At 38.6% G+C, this 20,428-nt stretch overlaps 1 protein-coding gene across 4 annotated transcripts in view; it reads right to left on the bottom strand.

The window, feature by feature from the left end:
- Nucleotides 1–20,428, bottom strand: part of LOC143213288 (uncharacterized) — a 331,704-nt gene that overhangs the window by 308,775 nt on the left and 2,501 nt on the right. The window contains exon 2 of one of the 4 annotated variants that reach the window (XM_076432999.1): nt 11,786–11,920. The exons of the other annotated variants lie outside the window; for them this stretch is intronic. The gene's annotated coding sequence lies outside the window, so the exon portion shown is untranslated. The remainder of the gene's footprint in view (nt 1–11,785; nt 11,921–20,428) is intronic. 4 annotated transcript variants of the gene reach the window in all.

Here is a 20,428-nt window from a genome sequence, read left to right as displayed (position 1 = left end):
GAACTTTTTCAGCTCTATTTCTAACATCGGATAAGTGACGATGCTATAGTTAATTTTCAATTGATCGTTCTTTATGTCCGTTATTATACCCTCGCCAACATCATGTGCTAGTTTCTATTTCACACTCATTATTTTCCAACCTCTACTCCTAATACCAATATAAAATATACAATTCTTTAAATGATTCGAATGTAATATCATACTAATATATTTTAAAGAAGGCTTTGTGTTCCAACGCATAAATTAATTTATACGTCATTAATACTGTATGGACTACATACAAACATCGTTTACAATGTATTTCTCTATTTGTAGAATTTTGTCCACTTAACTGTTTTGCAAAGAGTGAAAGAGACAGAAATCTGACGGTGCAATGACTGGAGAGTAGGCGATGAATTGAGGGGGAAAAGAACATTTTCGCAAAGGAAAAAGGTACTTAAAATGACCTCAAGAATCACCCCTTTCAAGGAAGTATCTTGGGGACACCCTGTATACTATTTGTTCGATGCAATCCCACTGTTACAAGGATAATACTGATAGAAACATATCAGAACTGTGGCAATCACCCAATATTTATCCTCAACAGAGAATACAGATATTTCAATCGTCACGACCTAAGAAAAGTTTGTATAGATTATCGGTTCTAATTATTATTCCCAGGTACATACTACGATAACAGAATGAGCAAGTACCGAAAGAACTCGCAAGTCACCGCTAAATCGTGAAGTTCTGCTCATTGTTTCGATTCGGAACGGAGAATAGCAAGTTAATCGGTTCTATTGCAGTGCTTTCACAGTCGACTATTTGCTCGTACGGTTACCTTAACAATGTAATAGAAGCTTACTTATCAGATGCAGCTGTCTTTATAACGAGCACAGTGAATTTCCTATAGGGACCATTCCCTCTTCCTGGTTCGAGTAACTTCGGGCTGCTTACGTGGGCGTTTACGAGGTAGTACCAGTTTATTTAAATTGATACAACTCGATTCTCTGAAGTGGCAGGAAGCGCGGACATGTGCGCATTGTGGCAGCAGGTTGTCCGTTCGATATCATTCTTCGCGATAGGTATAATATGGATGAACGTCTCTTCAAATCTTTGGATAATATTTTCATGTTTCTATTAATACCCCGGGTAGAAAATATTCCATCAAAATTATGAATATGAATCATTGAACTAATTATTAGAGCGTATATTAAATATCACAAGTACATAGTACCGTACATATAGGGTTAAGTACCCAAATATGGTATAGTTGCCTATTATGGCACTACCTTATATCTTCTAAAGGAGAAGTCGCACTCTGGTGAGAAAATCCTCAAACAATAGTTTACCATGTTTACTCAATAGTGTGCACAGTGTGCACTGCAATTGCACCATTCTATAGATTTTAGTATCGATCCTCCGCCAGTTGTGTCTCCACGTATTGAATATTTTTGTGGTTAGATTTTCGACTATATCTTTTTTGAGGAAGGTAAGTGATTTTGAAATGTTTGAACATATCTGTAGTTTTAGTCTATTTATATTAATGTTTGCCAACTGTTGGCTTGGGCTGAAATTCATTTTCTCTTGGTCAGTAGCTAGCATTATCAGTCCACGTGGTGTCATATTAGAGACTCAAAGTGTACCATATTACAAACCCCTTCCGCTGGAACCTGCAAATGACACACCACAATAAAAAAATATTTTTTCCGAGCTGTATTAATTGTTTAACAAACTTGACCCTAGAATCTTATAGGGAGGAAATGCATCTACAACTGATAATTTTTTGGACGAAAAAGAGCAAAATAATCAAAGTTACATCAACAAAAAGTGGTTCATTAGGGACTCAAGGTGTACCATATTAAGAACCCCTTTCGCTGGAACCTGCAAATGACACACAAACAAAAACATATTTTTCCCCAAGCTGTATGTATTAATTTTTTAACAAACTTGACTCTAGAATCCTATAGGGAGGAAATGCATCTACAACTGGTAATTTTTTGGACGAAAAAGAGCATTCTAAAATAATCAAAAAATTACATCAACAAAAAGTGGTCATATTTGGGCACTTTTAATGATACTTTAGAAAAACATAAAAAAAATTATTCTTTTGCCATTTTACTAAATGTGAAATAATAAACTGCCTACCTGTATGTAGCAATTATAAGCGTGACAAAGTTTCTAATTGCATAAATGAGATTCACTATGTAAAAATTGCAAATGGGTGAATTTCCAGCTTGAGTAACGTACGGGTTAACCAGATTGCTTTGATTTCGTGAGATTTTTTTGGAACAGGAGTTCGACGTGTTAAATAAAAGAAGTACAAACAACCAGAGTTCCACCGTAGCTCCAAATTGCGCGGACCAAACGGAACGCTTTTTCTTTGACACGAGGTCCCAGGAGGTAAAGCTTTAGATCAAAAAGCAAAACCAAGAGAGAAACACTCGAGTCTAGAACGCAAAGATCCATTTCGACCAGAGCTCGGAGCAAAACTACGTGCGGTAATTTCCTTAGACCACATTGTTCTCGTCGCAGACGCGGTGACCGAAGCCGCATCTGTCTCCGTCAGCGTCAGCCTCTCTGTTTCCGCGAGAGCTGTGGAAACGGTGCAGCATTTCCACGCCGTTGCACATGCACCCTGCAAACGGCAAACAGTGCCGGGACAAAAACGTCGGTACAGCAATCACTCCCGGCAGAGAAGTACGTAAAACAGGCTTTGCAGCTTAGTTTCAAGTACACCGCGCTCTGTTTGCAAAGATGGAACTACACGCTCGAGAATCGGTCCGGGGTTGCGTTTAAGTAGTCGATAAAATCAGTCGGGAACACGAGGTGCAGAAGATACCGTATGTCCGAGTTCAGTGTTTACCGGCAGACGAGAATCCGAATGAATCTTCCAGGAATACAATCCCTTTTATTGTCGCGTAAATCGATACTAAAATAACGCACGAGCTCGTAGTATAACTTTTATAACTTTATTGGCTTCGACCCGGCTATTGCTTTATGTTTTGTTGGGGAAAGGATTACGTGCTCTTTGTACAGTGCGGAGCAAAATGAAACCATTTTTCTTTTAAAACACATTAACTGCGTGATTATTCAGACAGAGTCCCATAGATTTCAAGAAGCATGATTTTACATTTATTTTAGCTTGAGAAACGATTAATACTCTAATTCTGTTATTTTATTCCTGACTCCACGGTTCTTAAATGAAATATTAGGTATACAGTGGTCTACAAAAGTGTTCGTACGCCCTTTAAAACAGAATCAATCTCAGAATCAATCAGAAGCATTGGTTTACTAAATGATGTCCAAAAAAATTTTCCAAAAATTATAATTTACAAGGTTACATGCAAAAATGAAAAAGGCATTTTCTAAAACTTAAAAATTTAAAATATACGTTTTGTAGATCTATGTTAGTTATACACATACTGAAAATTTCATCGAAATCGATTAACACACGAGCTACAAAGCGGTTAAAAATAGTGAAAATCGTAGTTTTACACGACGTTTGATCAATTTCTGCTTAAAATCCACAGAATCGTACATCTTCCGACGCGTGTCGTTTTTTCCTGCTTCTAGAAGATCTAGAGATCTAGAGATCTAACTAACATAGATCTACAAAACATATATTTCAAATCTTCATTGAGGGCCCAAATAAAAAAGTTTTAAAAAATAGCTTTTTTATTTTTCCATGTAACCTTGTAAATTATAATTTTTGGAAAATCTTTTTTGCATATTATTTCGTAAACCAATGCTTCTAATTGATTATAAAAAATCAAGTCGTTTGGTACAATTATAAAAAAGTTATTTGTTTTTACACGGTGTGCGAATACTTTGTACACCCACTGTATGTTCTGGTTAGTATTTTGGCCTGGTACAAAATTGAGTCAGCCATAAAGTACTGCAACTATCAAATTAATATAATAGGATTAAGATATTAATCGTTTCTTAAGTACACATGAATGTAAAATTATGTGCCTCTATAATTTTGTTTGTTAAGTTTGTTTTAATAAACACATAATGAGAGTAGGTGCAAATTAAAGCAGTACACCGATTAAAAAAGTTAAAGATTATCAATATATCTCTTGGTCACAGTTAATGCAATAAACAATGTGTTAAAAACGACAAACAGACAGATAAAAGGAATTGTATATAATAGAAAACGTTTGTATATATTCTTTTTCGTAATAAGAAATACCTACTGTGGAAAGACTCAAAAGCTTAGTTTGCGAGGTAACGTGCCACTTCATAATCTTATCGGAATTTCAATTTCGATCAGCTTATTGAACATTTTGATTCCGGAAACGGGAAAAAGTTAAAGGATCATCTTGGCGCACATTCTCCTCGTTGAAAGGAACGGTGAAAGGAGAAAGAGAGAAGGAGAACCCTTTCTTCCTTTCTCTCCTCGACAATGGGGGCGTTCCACTGAGTTATCGATCGTTTTCACGTTCTTGAGGCACGGGAACAAGCCTGCAGAGAGAGAACCGTAGCTTTTGCGAGCTGGAAGCATGACTCGAATTCGTGACTCTGCCGAGAGACCATCGGGTTCCCTTGAAATCGATCTTTTTCAAGAGAGAGAGGCGAAAACACGTCGAACTTCTTCGCGGCATAGCAGAAGCACGGCGAATATCGTGAACGCACACGCGCGTTACTCTAATAATAGAACGGTTTGTACACTAACGAACTTCCGTGAACTCGCCATTAAGGGAAACGAGAAAACCGGAAAGCGGAAAGCGCCGGGTAAATATAGACTGCTGCTGGCTTTCTGGCCGGGGCCGTCAGTGAAAACTCCTGGTCGTCCGACGCGATACAAAAGTCCCCGTGTCTTTGATGCCCGAATCAGTCGAGACGTTGCGTTTTCACTCGAAACACCGCGAAATGGTCGATTTTTCGAAAACAGTAGGACGCAAATCAGTACGACTTGAAAATTTAATTTATTCGCGTATAATAGTTGTTAATCTTCGTAGATAGATTTCTTGTCAAGTAATGACTTAACGTTGATCGGTGGTAACCCCGATCATGATGGGTTTTTCCAATGAAAACCCCATACAATTTCGAAAATAATTTTTTTCACTTTTATCCCAGTTTTCGTACCTAATATTTCAAAAAAAGTTAAGGTTATTAGGTTTTAAAGGATGGCTCACCTAATTTTCCAACTAATTGTAAATCCATCCAATCATTAAAACCACCCGCCGCACAGTGTGCCAAATGGCCATTTTAGCTGGACAAAATTCACTTTCAAATAAACAAAAACTAACTGTGCCGATATAATCTAAAATAACCATGTAATAACTTCATCATCATTCAAAATCATTCAAAAACATTCAAAATCAACATGTGTAAGATTCACCTTAAAGACGGACGGTTAACCTATAAATGAATTTGCATACGCTCTAAAAATATGTAAAAATTTACTAAGGAGTATTTAAATTTCCTATGTATATGATGGATATAGTATCTCAAACTATGTATTTTAACTTTAGTAATTTCAAATTATCGATAATTTTTCTCTATTTTTGTAAATAAAATGTCAAAGATGGTACTTATTTTTCCACACAAATTTCCATGTTGCTCCTCTTTGTTAATGAATTAGTATATGCCCCACGTCGCCCACCCGATGATTTTTACATATTATAAAGTAGACACTCTCTAGTTTATTTTAATACCAAAATTGACTTGCAAAACGTTGCAAAACTATACTAATTTTTACAATGAAGTTCCGTCGTTTAACGTTCACGCTTTATTAACCTTCACGCTTTGATTTTGATCTCTGTTATTTTTTTTTTATTATTAAATTTTTTTGTTATTATATTTATATTAAAATAATAAACTATAATATGAAGCGGATTTGTTATTTATAAATTGAAACCTTATACTAAACCGAAGAATAATTCTTTCCCGTTAGAATATGCTTGAAAATCACCAAAAAATAAATTATATTTACATTCACTTTGTCCATAATTAAAAATGACGTCTTCTTTGATAATATCTGCTATTTTTTAAATCATTCTGTGCTACATAGCTCCATTACTAACTTTGTTGTATTTTATATTTAATTATAAATAACATAAAATATTGTTTAATTAAGAAAAACCAACTGAATGTTATAAAAATTTAATAATTATTCATATGTTATACAATTGCAAACATATTAATTGATAAATATAGAAAAATAGGCGATTTTTAAAATCTTGTCCAGCTAAATTGCCATTTGGCACACTGCGCCGCGCCGTCCGAGTGTTAATACGTTTTTGTTTTCTGATAATGTGTGTTCAAACTTCAACCTTCCCTGTACATTTAACAGCTGTCAGTGAATTTTTGGACCATGGACATCATTTAAGGATACAACAGCGTGTAATTTTCTTGGAAAGCTTCGATTCGAGTAGCATCATATTTGATACTTCTCCAAGAGTGTAGAGGTGTCCGAATACGTATACAGTATACATGGACGGCAATACACACACAAGTACTGTCCAGACAGTCGTTCTAAATAGCCACGGCAAACGTGTTAAAATAGTTTGAAACACGTCGGACGGTTCGTTTAGTTATGTTAATTGTGTATCACCGCGTGAACCGTGTGTCTTGGGTCGCTCTGGCTCCAGCAGACTGTCGCCGTAGCGTTTAAATTATTCTCCGAGAGAGTTTCCGCTGGTTCACTTCGGCTTCTTCGTTCCTTCCTCGGAATTTCCAAGCTTAAAAGACAATATTAGCGTTAGACGATTTAAACCAACTTCTTGTCGAGCATGCACTCTTCCCACCGCGCTGCGCCGTTGGTAATGGGCCGCATTATGTGAAATTACTGTTATGTGCTATTGGCTGGAATTGAAGTTTCAAATGGAGCCATGATATCGCGCGAAATTATGTATCGGTCGAGTTCGAATAACCGCCGTGAGAAATGACCCGACTAGCGACTATTCACTGTGCCCCGATTCGATGGGATTCATCTAACTAAGCCCCGTCCATTCTTCGATCTGATCCTCGCACATGGAGAATGGAATCCATTCGGATTTATCGAAAATTATTATTTTCAACATTTTTGTTCCTCTATCAGTTCGATCCACGTTTCATGTTAAATTTTTCACAGTAACGTTAAACAAACGTAACTTTTTTGTAAATGAAACTTGTTTTTATAGACTGTATTTTATGGAATTCTGACAAACATGTGTAGGTGGAATACTTTTAAATAACTGTGAAGACATTGGTATAATTTCAGATCATTTTTCTTAGTACAAAGAAGTTTGCTTTCCATCCATTCCAATACTCCATCAGGTTATGTGCCCAGGAATTCACAAATTGAAGCAGAGATAAAGATATAATATACAGGGTGTCTCCCGTAACTGGTGGTACAACCGAGTAGGGGGTGATCCTACGTGAAAAATTGAATCGAAAATGTAGAATCAAATTTTTTCATATGACGCTTTATTTGCGAAAAAAATAAGTTTGAAGATTTAATTAAATCTGGCTGTAAATAGTGTAAATAGAAAATCTGTCCATCGATCCATTGACAACGCTTACGAACAAGAATGGAGGTGATCTACAATGAAATCTGTCGAGCTGAAGCTGATCCAAGTGCACGCGTGTACTCGACAAATTTTCACTTATTCTTTTCGAAAATGAAGTGTCGTGAAAAAATTTTATTCTACATTTTCGATTCAATTTTTCACGTAGAATCACCCCCTAATCGGTTGTACCACCAGTTACCGGACACCCTGTATATTGTGTGAAAAAAAGAAACGTGATAACGGTCGTTCCTCAATTCAAAAAAGGAAGAGGCTGTCGGGTGTCTTGATTAAGTGCTGGAGCACAATCAATAAGTTCATATCATTTTTATAAATACTTCATCGAGAAGCATATTTGAATGAAATTTCCTCTAACCCATTTTTTGTCACAAAAATTTTTTGGTACGAATCTTTTCTTGCTCACATCAATCCGACCAAATCCCGCTTGTTTACGCTGTAACATTTAAATATGGCGACACAACAAGCAATCGATTCCGCATTTATAATTGGAAACATACCGAATATTGAACCGAAGCTAGATGGGTCTTCTAATTGTAATTCCTGGAAGTTTGTCATAAAAATGACTCTTATGGGCTTAGATTTGTGGGACTGTGTGAATGCTATGGGAACTACGCAACTCAGTACATTAGAGCAAAGGAAAAATCAAAAGGCCTTAGAGTGTATATGTTTGAATGTTAAGCCACATTGTCATGTATGTACACTATTGTACACCTCAAAGATTGTCTAACTGCTAAAGACGCTTGGAGTAGATTAAGTACAGCGAATGAAGACAAAGGGCTACGTAGAGTGTTTGAGAGCCCTGTTTAAAATAGATTTTAATAATTTTCAAGGTATGAATGAATACATATCCGAAGCATTGAGTTTGTCACAGAAGCTTTCTGATATAGGAAATCTAATTGAAGACAAACTCCTTGCAGTTATAATTTTAGCGGGTCTTCCACCCGAATTTAAGACAATGGTAATGGCTTCAGAGAGCTCGGGCGTTCAAATTACAACAGATTTGATTAAAGACAAACTTCTTTGTACTAAGAAATATATATGCGTATAATTATATTCACAGATAAACATGTGCGTACACGTCGACTGCCGAAACGAGAAGAAAGACGTTAGCGTAGTAAATTAAACGAATCACGCGTTACAATCATACTTACGTGATTACATACGACTTACAATACTATCTAAGAGATGTCGCGATTAGTCCAGTTCTAACAATTTTTGCATCATTTTCAATTTAAAGTATTTACACTAACGAGCATAACTGATTCAACGCACTTTAAATCAAAATAACTTTTTTATGAATGGACCAAACGACTTCAGTTTCTCCGTAAGGCTAGAAGAATTAGTTTAGTAAATGACGTCTAAAAAATGTTTTGAAATAATACATTTGGTCGGAATTGCGAAAAAAAATAGTAGAAATTGATTTTTACTACTTTTTCAGCTGGGTCAATAACGAAAATTGAGATGTGTTTGGTCAACTCGTATAAATTATATACGCTCTGAAAATTTCATTGAATTGGTTAATTGGTTTACGAGCTATAAACGATCAAAAGTGGTAAAAAGGCCGAAAATCTTGAAAAATTGCAATTTTTACCACTTTTGATCGTTTATAGCTCGTAAACCAATTAATCAATTTCAATAAAATTTTCAGAGCGTATATAATTTATACGAGTTGACCACAAACACATCTAAATTTTCGTTATTGGCCCAGCTAAAAAAGTAGTATGTAAAAATCAATTTTTACTATTTTTTTTCGCAATTCCGACCAAATGCATTTTTTCAAAATATTTTTTAGACGTCATTTACTAAACTAATTCTTCTAGCCTTACAGAGAAATTGAAGTCGTTTGGTCCATTCATAAAAAAGGTATTCTGATTTAAAGTGTGTTGAATCAGTTATACTCCTTACTGTAAAGAAACAATGCATTCTTATTTCATTTCTATTTCTGACAAACTGACCCAGCAAGTGCATAGCATACAGTTAACGAAATTATATATATGTGTATATACATATATATATATATATATATATATATATATATATATATATATATATATATATATATATATATATATATGTATGTATATATATATATATATATATTCGACATTATCCCCATTGTCCATTCATTCGACAGGTCGCCTAACTCGTACCCTTCCGTGTTGGTCTATCCAGGTCGAGGATTTCGATCATTACGCGGCAAGTTCCTCGCATTCGGAAACCAGACGCTATTATAAGAGCTGGTAAGTGCGATCCGCGGCACGTGCGCGTGTTCTAACGCTTTTATCCCACTGGCCACCCCTGGGCCGTGAAAATGTTCACGCTCTCGAGGGTGAGACAGGGGCTAAATTTAAAAAGCGCACCGCTCGTCGAACGGTTTAGCTAATCGGTACCATTAAAACCAAGAGATATGGAACGAAGACACGCGAATGAACGACCCCTGAGGGTAAGTCACAGACTGTCGTGGACGACAGAGCCGGTCAGTCAAAAGAGTGCCACGGAGTCCACCCCTGTGTATGCGTGTGCGTAGAACCTCGAATAATTAATGGTTGTATCGCGTGCACAAGTTTCTGAACGCGCCGCGCCGTAGGGGTGCACCTGAAGTGCGCCGCGTTTCGACGCAGTGAAGGCACGCGTCGTGTACCTGCCTTGCAACACGGCTACGTGCACCTATGCTGCCGGTGTGCTTGCATGTTTCTACTGGAGGGGTGCGTGAGCACCGCAAGTGCATGATTTACAAAGTGTTTACTAGACTCGATGCCCCTCCGAATACTTGTAGCGACGCTACGCGACCGGCACGGTATCAATTGGCGGGCTGACAATCATTGTACTCCGAGTCCAAATTTTGAAGATTTCAGTTAACATTGTTTTTCGAATCTTACTGAAGGATGGCAGCATACTCTTTCGTCACTAAACCAATTGGACATTTGAGATCATAGTGGTGTAAACCCGACGCTCTTTTGCTTTCAACCTCTGTTATCTAGAAGCAGGGATATGCGATATCTACTAAAATGTATCCCACCTACGTAGCGCTCCTTTTTTAACCCAATTTAAACCGTCGATGATGTATTTACGAGATAATAATTCTACTTTCGATCAAATTTTGATGTCATTTTTTGATTATTTTAGAATGCTCTTTTTCGACCAAAAAATTACCAGTTGTCGATGCATTTCCTCCCTATAAGATTCTGGGTTTAAGTTTGTTAAAAAATTAATACAGTTTGGGAAAAATATTTTTTTGTGACATGTCATTTGCAGGTTCCAGCGAAAGGGGTTCTCAATATGGTACACCTTGAGTTCCTAAACATCGAGTTCCCCACACCAAAAATGTCAATATAGCTATACCCATATTAGGGAACCCTTGGTAATGCCATATTGGGACAAACCAATATACGTGGACAAACCAACAGCAGCAAAAAGATACAATCGAAAATCTAACCACAAAAATATTCAATACGTTCAAAATCTATCATAGAATTGTGCGAATGCACTGCACACTGTTGAGTAAACATGGTAAACTATTGTTTGAGGATTTTCTCACTAGAGTGCGACTTCTACTTTACAAGATATATGGTACATAGTGCCATAATAGGTGACTATACCATATCTGGGCATTTTACCCTATAGTAATAAACAAATGTTAGCTTCTCTAGTAGCATAGATCTACAAAACAAGTAAAACTATATTTCTATGATAATATTTACAGAATCCAATTACACTCCACATTTTGCTTGTCCTAATATTTTTTGTTATACCCAAGAGATTACCCAAGTAGATTACCCAAATATCCGTCCACAATATTTCACTTGAACAAAGTTAAACGAACGCCCATGTTGATTAAGATTCGCGACGAGTTCATCATGCACGGATCCAGAGGTTCGCCGTAAATCGCATTTGTAACAACCTCTACGAGATTTCGAAGAATTATTTCGGTACCAACATTCAACTTCGTTTGCGTACGGTACGTAACATATAATTAGCCGACGCGGCGTCAAAACCCAAACAAAGTATAAGCGTGAAGGCTTTTATCGGTGATCTGTAATTACACTGCAAAGTATTCTCACACACGCGAATATCGTAGCCCCGGCAAACAAGCCCCCAAGTCAACTGCAGCAGCGTGATTGCAAAGCGAATCTCGGGGCCACCGCGAAAGTGGCCGTAATTCCATTATTTATTGCACAAAGCCTAGAAAGAGGGTAGTATGCCATCACGAGCCGAAACACAACAGACGCAATGCGTGCACACGCATACGCATGCGTATGTTCGTGCTAGAAGGACACGCATATACATACGTCTTCCGTGATCCTTCCAACCCCTTCGGGGAGAATCTCTTGCCTCGGGAACACAAGGGGGCCGCCTCTGGTACGTAAGCAGGGTCGCGGGTTCTAAGTGACTGCAGGGCTCTCCGGAGGGTGCGAAGATAAACCCTGTAAACATTCGTGATAAAGTTGGCCCCCGGGGAGAAACGAGAGGAGGCGCAAGAAAAGACGAGTACACCCCTATCCCACCGCTACGGCTGTATTGTTCGACGATTAAAGGCCGTCGACGATGAAAAAAAAAACCTGCAAACGAGAAATTCAATTGCGGCCCGAATGAAAAGTTCCCGGGACGATGCGGTGGGAGAGGGACCCTGGCTAAACGTCGCGTCGGGGAGAGAACAATGAGTTAAGGAGGAACATACTGCGCGCGCGGAGTGGCTCGGAACGCGTTTGATTAAATCCGAGATTCATGGAACGAGACTTGACTTCCCCCGAAACCTCGCCTTCGGAGACAAGATGGCAACGGCGATATGATCGCGGGTTCCAGGGAAACGAAGATTATACATGTGTCTTTATCGGGCCGTAAAGCGCGAAGACAGCTAGCCACGGTTAATAAGAGTGCGTACCACTGATGTACCCTTTTGATCCGAAGTTGCCAGCCACTTATCCTGCCAGCGCGGCAGAAAGTTTCGAATCACTTTATAACTCGGGAAAGTGGCATTTGCCTGGTTAAACCAATCGGCTCGAGTGCCTGCTAATAATTACGGACCGTGAGATGAGACCGAGGTTACAAAAATCAGTTGGAGCAAATCGGTTAAATAGAATTTGGAGATACAATTCTGTCTCGGAAAACGACATCAATGTGTTTTGAACATAGAACACTAGCTGCTCGGCTCTCCAGGCGGGTTCCGCCCGACCACTGGCGGTATATATGGTAAGGTTGTTATAGCAGACAAAAAACGCGCACGGATCAGCTCCGAACTGGCCGGTTGTAAAACCACCGCGCTCCAACAACTTCAACCTCAACAAATGGACAACTCGTGCGACAGACCTACCGAATCAGATCGATGGGATCATATATGTATACATACACACATACTTTTCTATTTTATATAGATAGAAGATAGATGTCTATCCCCTCTTCTTTTGGAGTTGTCCTTCTTAGAGCCAAAACGAGAGGGTATGTCGTATTCTATCCTTTTGCAATAAGACCGCTCGGATTTACTTACTCGTGACGGCCGAGTTTCGGGGTTTCGAAGGCTACGCCTCCAGATCGAGGGGGCGTAGCCTTCGAAACTCGGCCGTCGCGAGTAAGTAAATCCGAGCGCTGCAATAAGAGATATCGCTGCGCTCGACCCAGAGTCATTAGATGAGGGGAGGGAGCACAAATTGAGGGAAAAAGGTTACACTCTCTCTGCCAGTACCGGACACATGCATGACAAAGACGAAAAGCGCCACGTGATCGGACCGCGACGGATATGTGGAGAATAGCGTAGTAGAAGGGGAAGGTAGAGTGGGGACACAAGTCTTAATCTGGCGACTCTGTTGTAACCGACTTCGTTACAACAAATAATGCGCAACGAGGATAAAAATATATAAATATTTCCATCCATATGTATAAATTATCCATGGATCCATTCGAAAAATCATATTTGCGAGAATCTAGTAACTTCTTCGATTTGTCAACTTTTGTTTAACCTTCCGTGTACTGGGGTGTAATTGGACCCCATACATTACATATTGGAGCACAATGAAAAGCAAAAATTTGTCTACATGAATATTTGTGAAATTTTATTGATTCTAAAAAGATAAGTATGTAAAACTTCAAAATTTGAAATATATCACAGATAGCATTCCTAAAAAATGTACAAATTTTCCATTCGACAATTTTGTATTTCCCTTTTTATCAGCCTGAGGTGCATTTGCACTCCACACACAGAGAAAAGGTTAATCCCCTCTACCCGCAAGAAGTAATCAAGATCTTGAAGATTGCCTTCTTGCACCGACTTTATGACAACAGTTAGAGCAAGGATCCACGGCGGAATTCGGGGAAACATCCTGAAAGATCTTTATCTGGAAACAGCACCGTTTCGATATGCATTGTGCCGGAAAGCAATGAATACGTACTGGCAGACGAAGATGGAAAGAGACGAAGCAAAATAAGGGAAAGAGAGAGGGGCGGAGGGGAGGAGAGAGGATGACAGAGAAAACGAAACAAGAGAAAGAGAAGGAGAGAAGGGGAGAGAGAGCGCGCGGGTACAAGTAACAATATGAATTCCCGAGAAGAAGTGAGAGCTCGGCGGAATAGTGCGTGCGGGAACCGCTTTAGGACTTATTTTTATTGGACATTTTTTTTTCTGTCTGGCCGCTTGGAACCGAGTGCCGCGGAAAAGAGGTCTATGTGTCCCGCACACGGATTTCGAGCAGAGTGTGCGTAAAAAGGCTGCACGTCGCACGCCACCACCCCCTTCTTTTCGCCATCTCGTCGTCGCAGGTATTCCCTTTCTCGAGGGTACAGCATACGGAGAAAAGACAAAGATAACGGAGAAGAGTGAAAACGAGAGAGAGAGAAAGACAAACGAGAGAGAGAGAAAGACGAACGAGCTGGAGCACGAGAGGAGAGGAGAAACATCTATTAATAGACGACGCACTTGTGCCTCGAAAACTGTGCGGCAGCTTTATTGATGCTCGCCGGGTATCAGAACGGAGTTCCGTTCGGTTCCCGACCGGTTCCGAGGTGAACCAGTGAAAAGCGCACCCGGTTTCAGTCGAAAATCAGTAGAAAGAAAAATAACTGAACGGAATCCCGAAACGTTGGGGACCTCGCCGGTCGATGCGCTCTCAATACCCTTAGAAAGTGCAACGCGCACCGTAATAGCGATGGAGGTCAAGAACAAGGTCAATAACCACGTACAATCCGCGCCAAAATACTTTTTATCTACCGCGCGTGCTGCCACCGGTGATTCCATCGTTGCTCGATCGCGACTGCGCGTGGGATTACCTTTGCAATGCCTTTCAAAAATACATGGTGGACCACGAAACGTGATAAGCTTAGATTATTTTGCTGTCAGTGATCGGAAGTTTTTTTAGCTAAAATAACGTGGTTCAAGGACAGCTTTAAAATGATTGTACCAAATTCGTTGTCTACCCCTTTTCTTCAAAGTTATCAAAGTCGCCTTCAGTTTTTCGTACGTAAACCTACTATTTTTTCACCCAAGAACTTACCCAATAACAAAAATTACCTATTCTTTTACCCATCTTTCAAGGCATAATTGTCAATACGTCATAGAGCTGAGAATAGGAATTAACGAAGCAGAAAATAGGATAAACCATATATCTAAAAATATGATTAAAAGTATTGAAGAAGCAATTTTCAGACCACTACAAATGATAAAGGTTTTATCAAATATGAATGAGTTTTGCGCGAGTTTAACAATGATTTTTATTTAAGCATAGTATTTCTGAAATACTTTTTCCAACGGAAACTCGTGTCATTCAGGTTCGAGAAGGTTGGTATATTTTTGCACCGTATTATTGATAGTCGAAGCATGAAACCAAGTAGATTTTAGCTCTGCCATTTTGGTTAAAAAATTGGTTTTTTTTAGCACACGGGTGCAAAGGGTAGTTACTATTAACCCTCGCCTCAACTTTATTTTACAGTTCAACCCTTGTTCAGGTAAATTTCATCCGATAATTTAGAGTGGACCATTTTATGCACCCGGAAAGTTTATAATTAAATTTTGCACTTTTCTATATTATAAATATTATAAAATAAAATTTAACCTTTTGCGAGGTATTTACTCGCAGTATAATCGGCAATTTTTTAATGAATTACTTACATATATGTAACCTGTTTCATTATCATTTTTACGATAGAAATTTCATTTGAATTAACGCCATCAGTAGCGACAACGATGAATATAAAGAACCATTGTGTTCCAGAGATAGAAAAGAAACCAGTGTCGTCAACTCTATTAATTCGCTGCTCAACTGACCGTCCTCGAGACAAGAGCACTCTCGCTCAGTGTACCAACATAAATGTGCTTCTATTCTTCTTGGCAGCGTGGCGAAAAGTAACCGTGCAAGCCGAACAGAAAGATGGAATGCGAGACGAAGAATGAGACTGAAATAAGCGGGGTGAGACTTATTACGAGAGTGGATCGAATGCACATAAATGGAGACTTCTGTTTTAATATGAAGAATGGCAAGACATACTTTGCTTTGAAACTACAGTAAAACCTTGATCGAAGAAAAACCCTCGGGTCCGTGTTGTTTCTTAGATTCTGTGATTCTACTATTTTTTTGTGAGCAATGAATAAAATTATAAATGCTATTGAATATATGAATGTATAAAAATAACCCTTAATTAGTATACTGGGGCTCCCATGACTCCAACGAAATTTCTGTACACTAGCTTTCGCTGCTGTATTGTACGAAAATTGTAAATACGATATCGACATTTTTTAACACATTACCGACCGGTGATTATTGCTTAATTTTGAAAAATCTATGTTTCATGGCTAAACACTTTTTAATAGAACCATCAATAGTAACAGCAATTTTCATTATGAACTAACAAGACACCCTCAATAACGTCATCTAATAGTTTCATTTAAGATTGCAATGTAGAAGACAATTTCTATGCTTTCTTTTGGTACAGCAAAATTATTGAAAATTCTATTAATAGGCTTCCGGTAGGTAAAGTGTTAACTTGTTTAGAACATTTGGATTATTCAGTCTTACAATTAGATAATATACTTGAAAGTATCTGAAACAAATTTCTACTAAATTTTAGAAAGGTTCTACGATGATAATTTATAATCTGACTAAACACTATACCACTTAAGGGTTAAAAATATACAAATATGCTATGTACACTAGAATTCTTAAATGATTGTATACAGGAATTTACAATGTGTGTAGTCGAGCGTATGTGTAACGAGGATGTTGCTCGCAAAAATCAATTTCAACAGCTAAGTGCCAGAAAGTCTCGTGATGGGGTAATATATGAGGTAATATCTTCGATATCTTTTATGGTTTTGGCTTTCGGCATGACCCGCTGACTGCCTTCCAAACCATAAAGAGGACCTTTTACTCGCGAAAGCCCTACTTGGCTGGGCTTGCACATAAAACCCACCTGACACTACATTCCTAAAGCTATTGATATTATAGTAGATTCTGGTGACTTTGCGCTTTTCGTGCCCCTCCGCGATTTCACGCACTGTAACTTGTTTTTGGAATAAAAAGCTCAATTATGTACCGGTAGTCTTAATAGCTGTCCACTTGCAACATGTGTTTAACAGGAGGATATGTGGCTATTGTGACTCGTAGGTCTTTTCTTTCGAGAAAGAGATCATGACATAAATCGTAGCCTTCGAAACTCAGCTGTCGCGAGTAAGTAAAACCCGAGCGCTGATATAAATTATGTGAAACGATCTGAGAACGGTTTATTTAATGGAAAGTCACATAAAATTTGGTTTCAGCAAAGATATTTATTGAACTGGTATTACGAGTTGCGTGTCAAACCAATTGATTCACATTGTCATGACGTAATCATTCATTAATCTACAGGGTGTCCCAAAAATGTCGGGAAACCTTAAACGGGGTGGTTCCCAAGGTGATTCGACTCTTTTTCCTTTACGAAAATATCCTCTGTAGCTTCCTTGCAGAGTTATTACCGAAAAACACAGACCAATCAGAGAACATGATCAAAGAACATGTTCGCAAAGGAAAAAGTTACTTCAAATAGTCTCATGAATCGACGAAGTACAACATTTTTGGGACATCCTGTATAAACGGAAGATACCAGTTTGTTTCGATGGCGAGGTAAAAGTGAAGAGTAAATATCATTGATAAAACAATTACAGACGTGTCTGAGTGTGCGTGCACGTTCCAGGAGCGAACGAAAGGAGACGTGTTCCATTTCCCGGCTAAATGGAGACTGACGGTAGCGTTTTCTCAAGTGTTGGCTGCATAAAATCGTTCTTACTTACTCTTAAGCCCGCGAACTAACCAGGTCCGGTTGTTTGCAAGGTATTACGGGACGGTCGACTATGGAGAGCGAAATAAACATAAAGAGAGGCCTGTGGAGCGGTTAGTCACCAGCAACGTATTGTTCCGGGCTTGAACGCGTTCTTCACGACTAAAAGTTTAACGAGCGTTTGTAATTCTAATGTATCATTCGCCGAGATCGTCGCGTTGTGCGGATCCCGCTCCGAAACCGGTGCAATGCAATTACAAGAAGACGACGCGCGCGCGTTTTCCCTCGATGAATCCGCGGACCAACAAAAGGACCGTGCCGGCGTAACAAAGGCACGAAATGGTTCGTTTCAACGAGCCCGGCCGAGTAATGTCGTTTAATGCGACTCATTGTTGCGTGTAATCCCAGAGCATCGAGTCCTATTTAGCCTCCGCCGATCGCCGTCATTATTGCCATTGTCGTCATCAGCGTAAATGTCAAAGCGCGAACGCGAGCCTCGACGTATCGTTTCCGGTTCCGGCAGCCGCTCAAGCGGAGACCTTCCGCCCCGATCGAAATTCTACGACACTGGGAACCTCTGTTTCCAGCGTGGAGCGATAAGCAACCGTACCTCGAACGGCTGATAAGCCGAGATTACATGTTGCCCGTGTGACACACGAGCGCCAAGTGTTAGCTCGGTGTCAACTTTCTGCTCGATTTCACAGTTGCACTCCAAGAACGCGACGCGCCAAAGATAATGCTCCAGCGGGTTTTTCTTGTCATCGAGCTTGAAAAGCTCGTGACTCGCTTTCTTCCTCGGAGTTTTCAAGAACTAGGTCATCGAGCGGATTTCATCTTCAATTTCGTTATCGCGAGTGCATCCATTTTTTAGGGTAAATGTACCTATTACTGCAGGTGTACGTTGCACTGCGGTAATTTTTCCTAATGAGATTAAAACTTAAAACACGTAAAAATAAATATTTTTCCCTGAATTAATTTGTCCAATTCAATGAAATTGGATTCTCGTTCGCGAGGCAAACAAAATTGTCAATCATTCTCATATTTTTATAATCTCGGGATTCGAAAAAACATACTTCATAAAAGGTAATATCCTGCCAACTATGTTGTATAATGAAGATTCACAAAACTGAAACTACGGTTTCTCTTGCTCTTTCCAAAAAGTTTTCAGTAATGTACTTTGTTAACACAATCTTTTACTAACACATTGCCGAACAACTACTTTTCTATTCTCTTTAGTTGTTTCCTACTATCGGACATTAAATAATGCCTTTCGGTTCATGCGGTACGGTGACATTAAAAAGTTAATTATAAAGTTTTACGAACCATTATGAATTTACGAACTTAACTATTCTCACAAAAATTATGGCTGGCGCAGGTGGCCGGATTGAAACAAAGTTTATCTGCTTCAAAGCTTCGTTTCCAAGAAAAACAAGAATTAAAATTTGTCAGACACGCATACTGTAGAGCTGCTATCGGCTGGCATGTCTGCACATCACTCGCCGTATCCCTTTCTTGAAAATGCTTATGCACGCGTCGTGCCCGATGAATATTCAAAATCGATTTACTAGAAAACAAACACACGTGAAAAACTCTGTCTATGTTTCCGACATTTTCTCAGAATCATCCTCTTCCTGATTATTAGACTGCGGATGTTTATGTAAAATGAAAATTGTTTGCATCAATTCCAAGACACGGGAACTAAGTAGGAATTCATTCGTTTAGTAATTCTTATACCTTGGAAATTATACATCAACAATATTAAACTCTTTTAAAATCTTTCTAATATTTATTTGAAATTTTTATATTTAATTTTAGTCTACTGGTTACCAACGTACCATAAATACTGCGCGACTGCCACAATAGTTATACAGTCATTGTAAAAAGTAATCATTAAATACCTTACTGAGTGGTGGGTAAATAATTTTTTCCAAAAATTGCTAATGGTCGCAATTACGAAAAAAAAGTAAAAGCCTCGAATTTTAATTTGTTTTATTTGGGTGTGTAATGAAAATGTAGAAGGTGCAAGGGCAGGTCGAGCTTCTAGACACCTCGCGGGGTATGCCCCGCGCATACAGTGGAGGGAATATTCGTTTTTCGTAGATCCTACGGTTTCAGTTTTCTTAGATCAAGGATTTACTGCTCCATCAAACAATACATCCACGGATACTATGAAGAAGTGGGTACTTTTAAGAATCGCCTAACAATGAATAACAGTGTTCGCATTTACCTCGTGCAGCACTTTAATAATAGTTTACTACCTGTTGATGGTAATTGCTTAAAAATTTAATTCATAACAGCCAATGAAGAAGCCCAATATGGGATTTTCTCTTTTACAATTCCAGACTGTCAGACTTTTCATTTTTGTCCATTTGGATCCAGTAAATGAACCACTGTGGAATGTACCGACTGAATTCGTAATGAATTAATTCAGATATCAGAGGTTTTACTGTATTAACTCATTCTACAACTAATACGAATTGTTCTTTCATGTTTTTTGAAGATGAAATATTTTTTCTGATTTAATCAAATGAGTGATATATGTATAGTGAACATCTAACAGTTGTCATAATAATTTTGCATTTTAATTTCCACTTTGAAAAACAAATCGTTCTTATCGACTTCTATGTATGGTGACCTGATATACATAGGGGAAAGTTATCAAATGCATATTGGTCAATTGTATAGCGTGAATCAAT

The sequence above is a fragment of the Lasioglossum baleicum genome, chromosome 11, assembly GCF_051020765.1.
Source record: "Lasioglossum baleicum chromosome 11, iyLasBale1, whole genome shotgun sequence".
Classification (NCBI taxonomy): domain Eukaryota; kingdom Metazoa; phylum Arthropoda; class Insecta; order Hymenoptera; family Halictidae; genus Lasioglossum; species Lasioglossum baleicum.
This window is presented reverse-complemented; position numbering and strand designations above follow the sequence as displayed.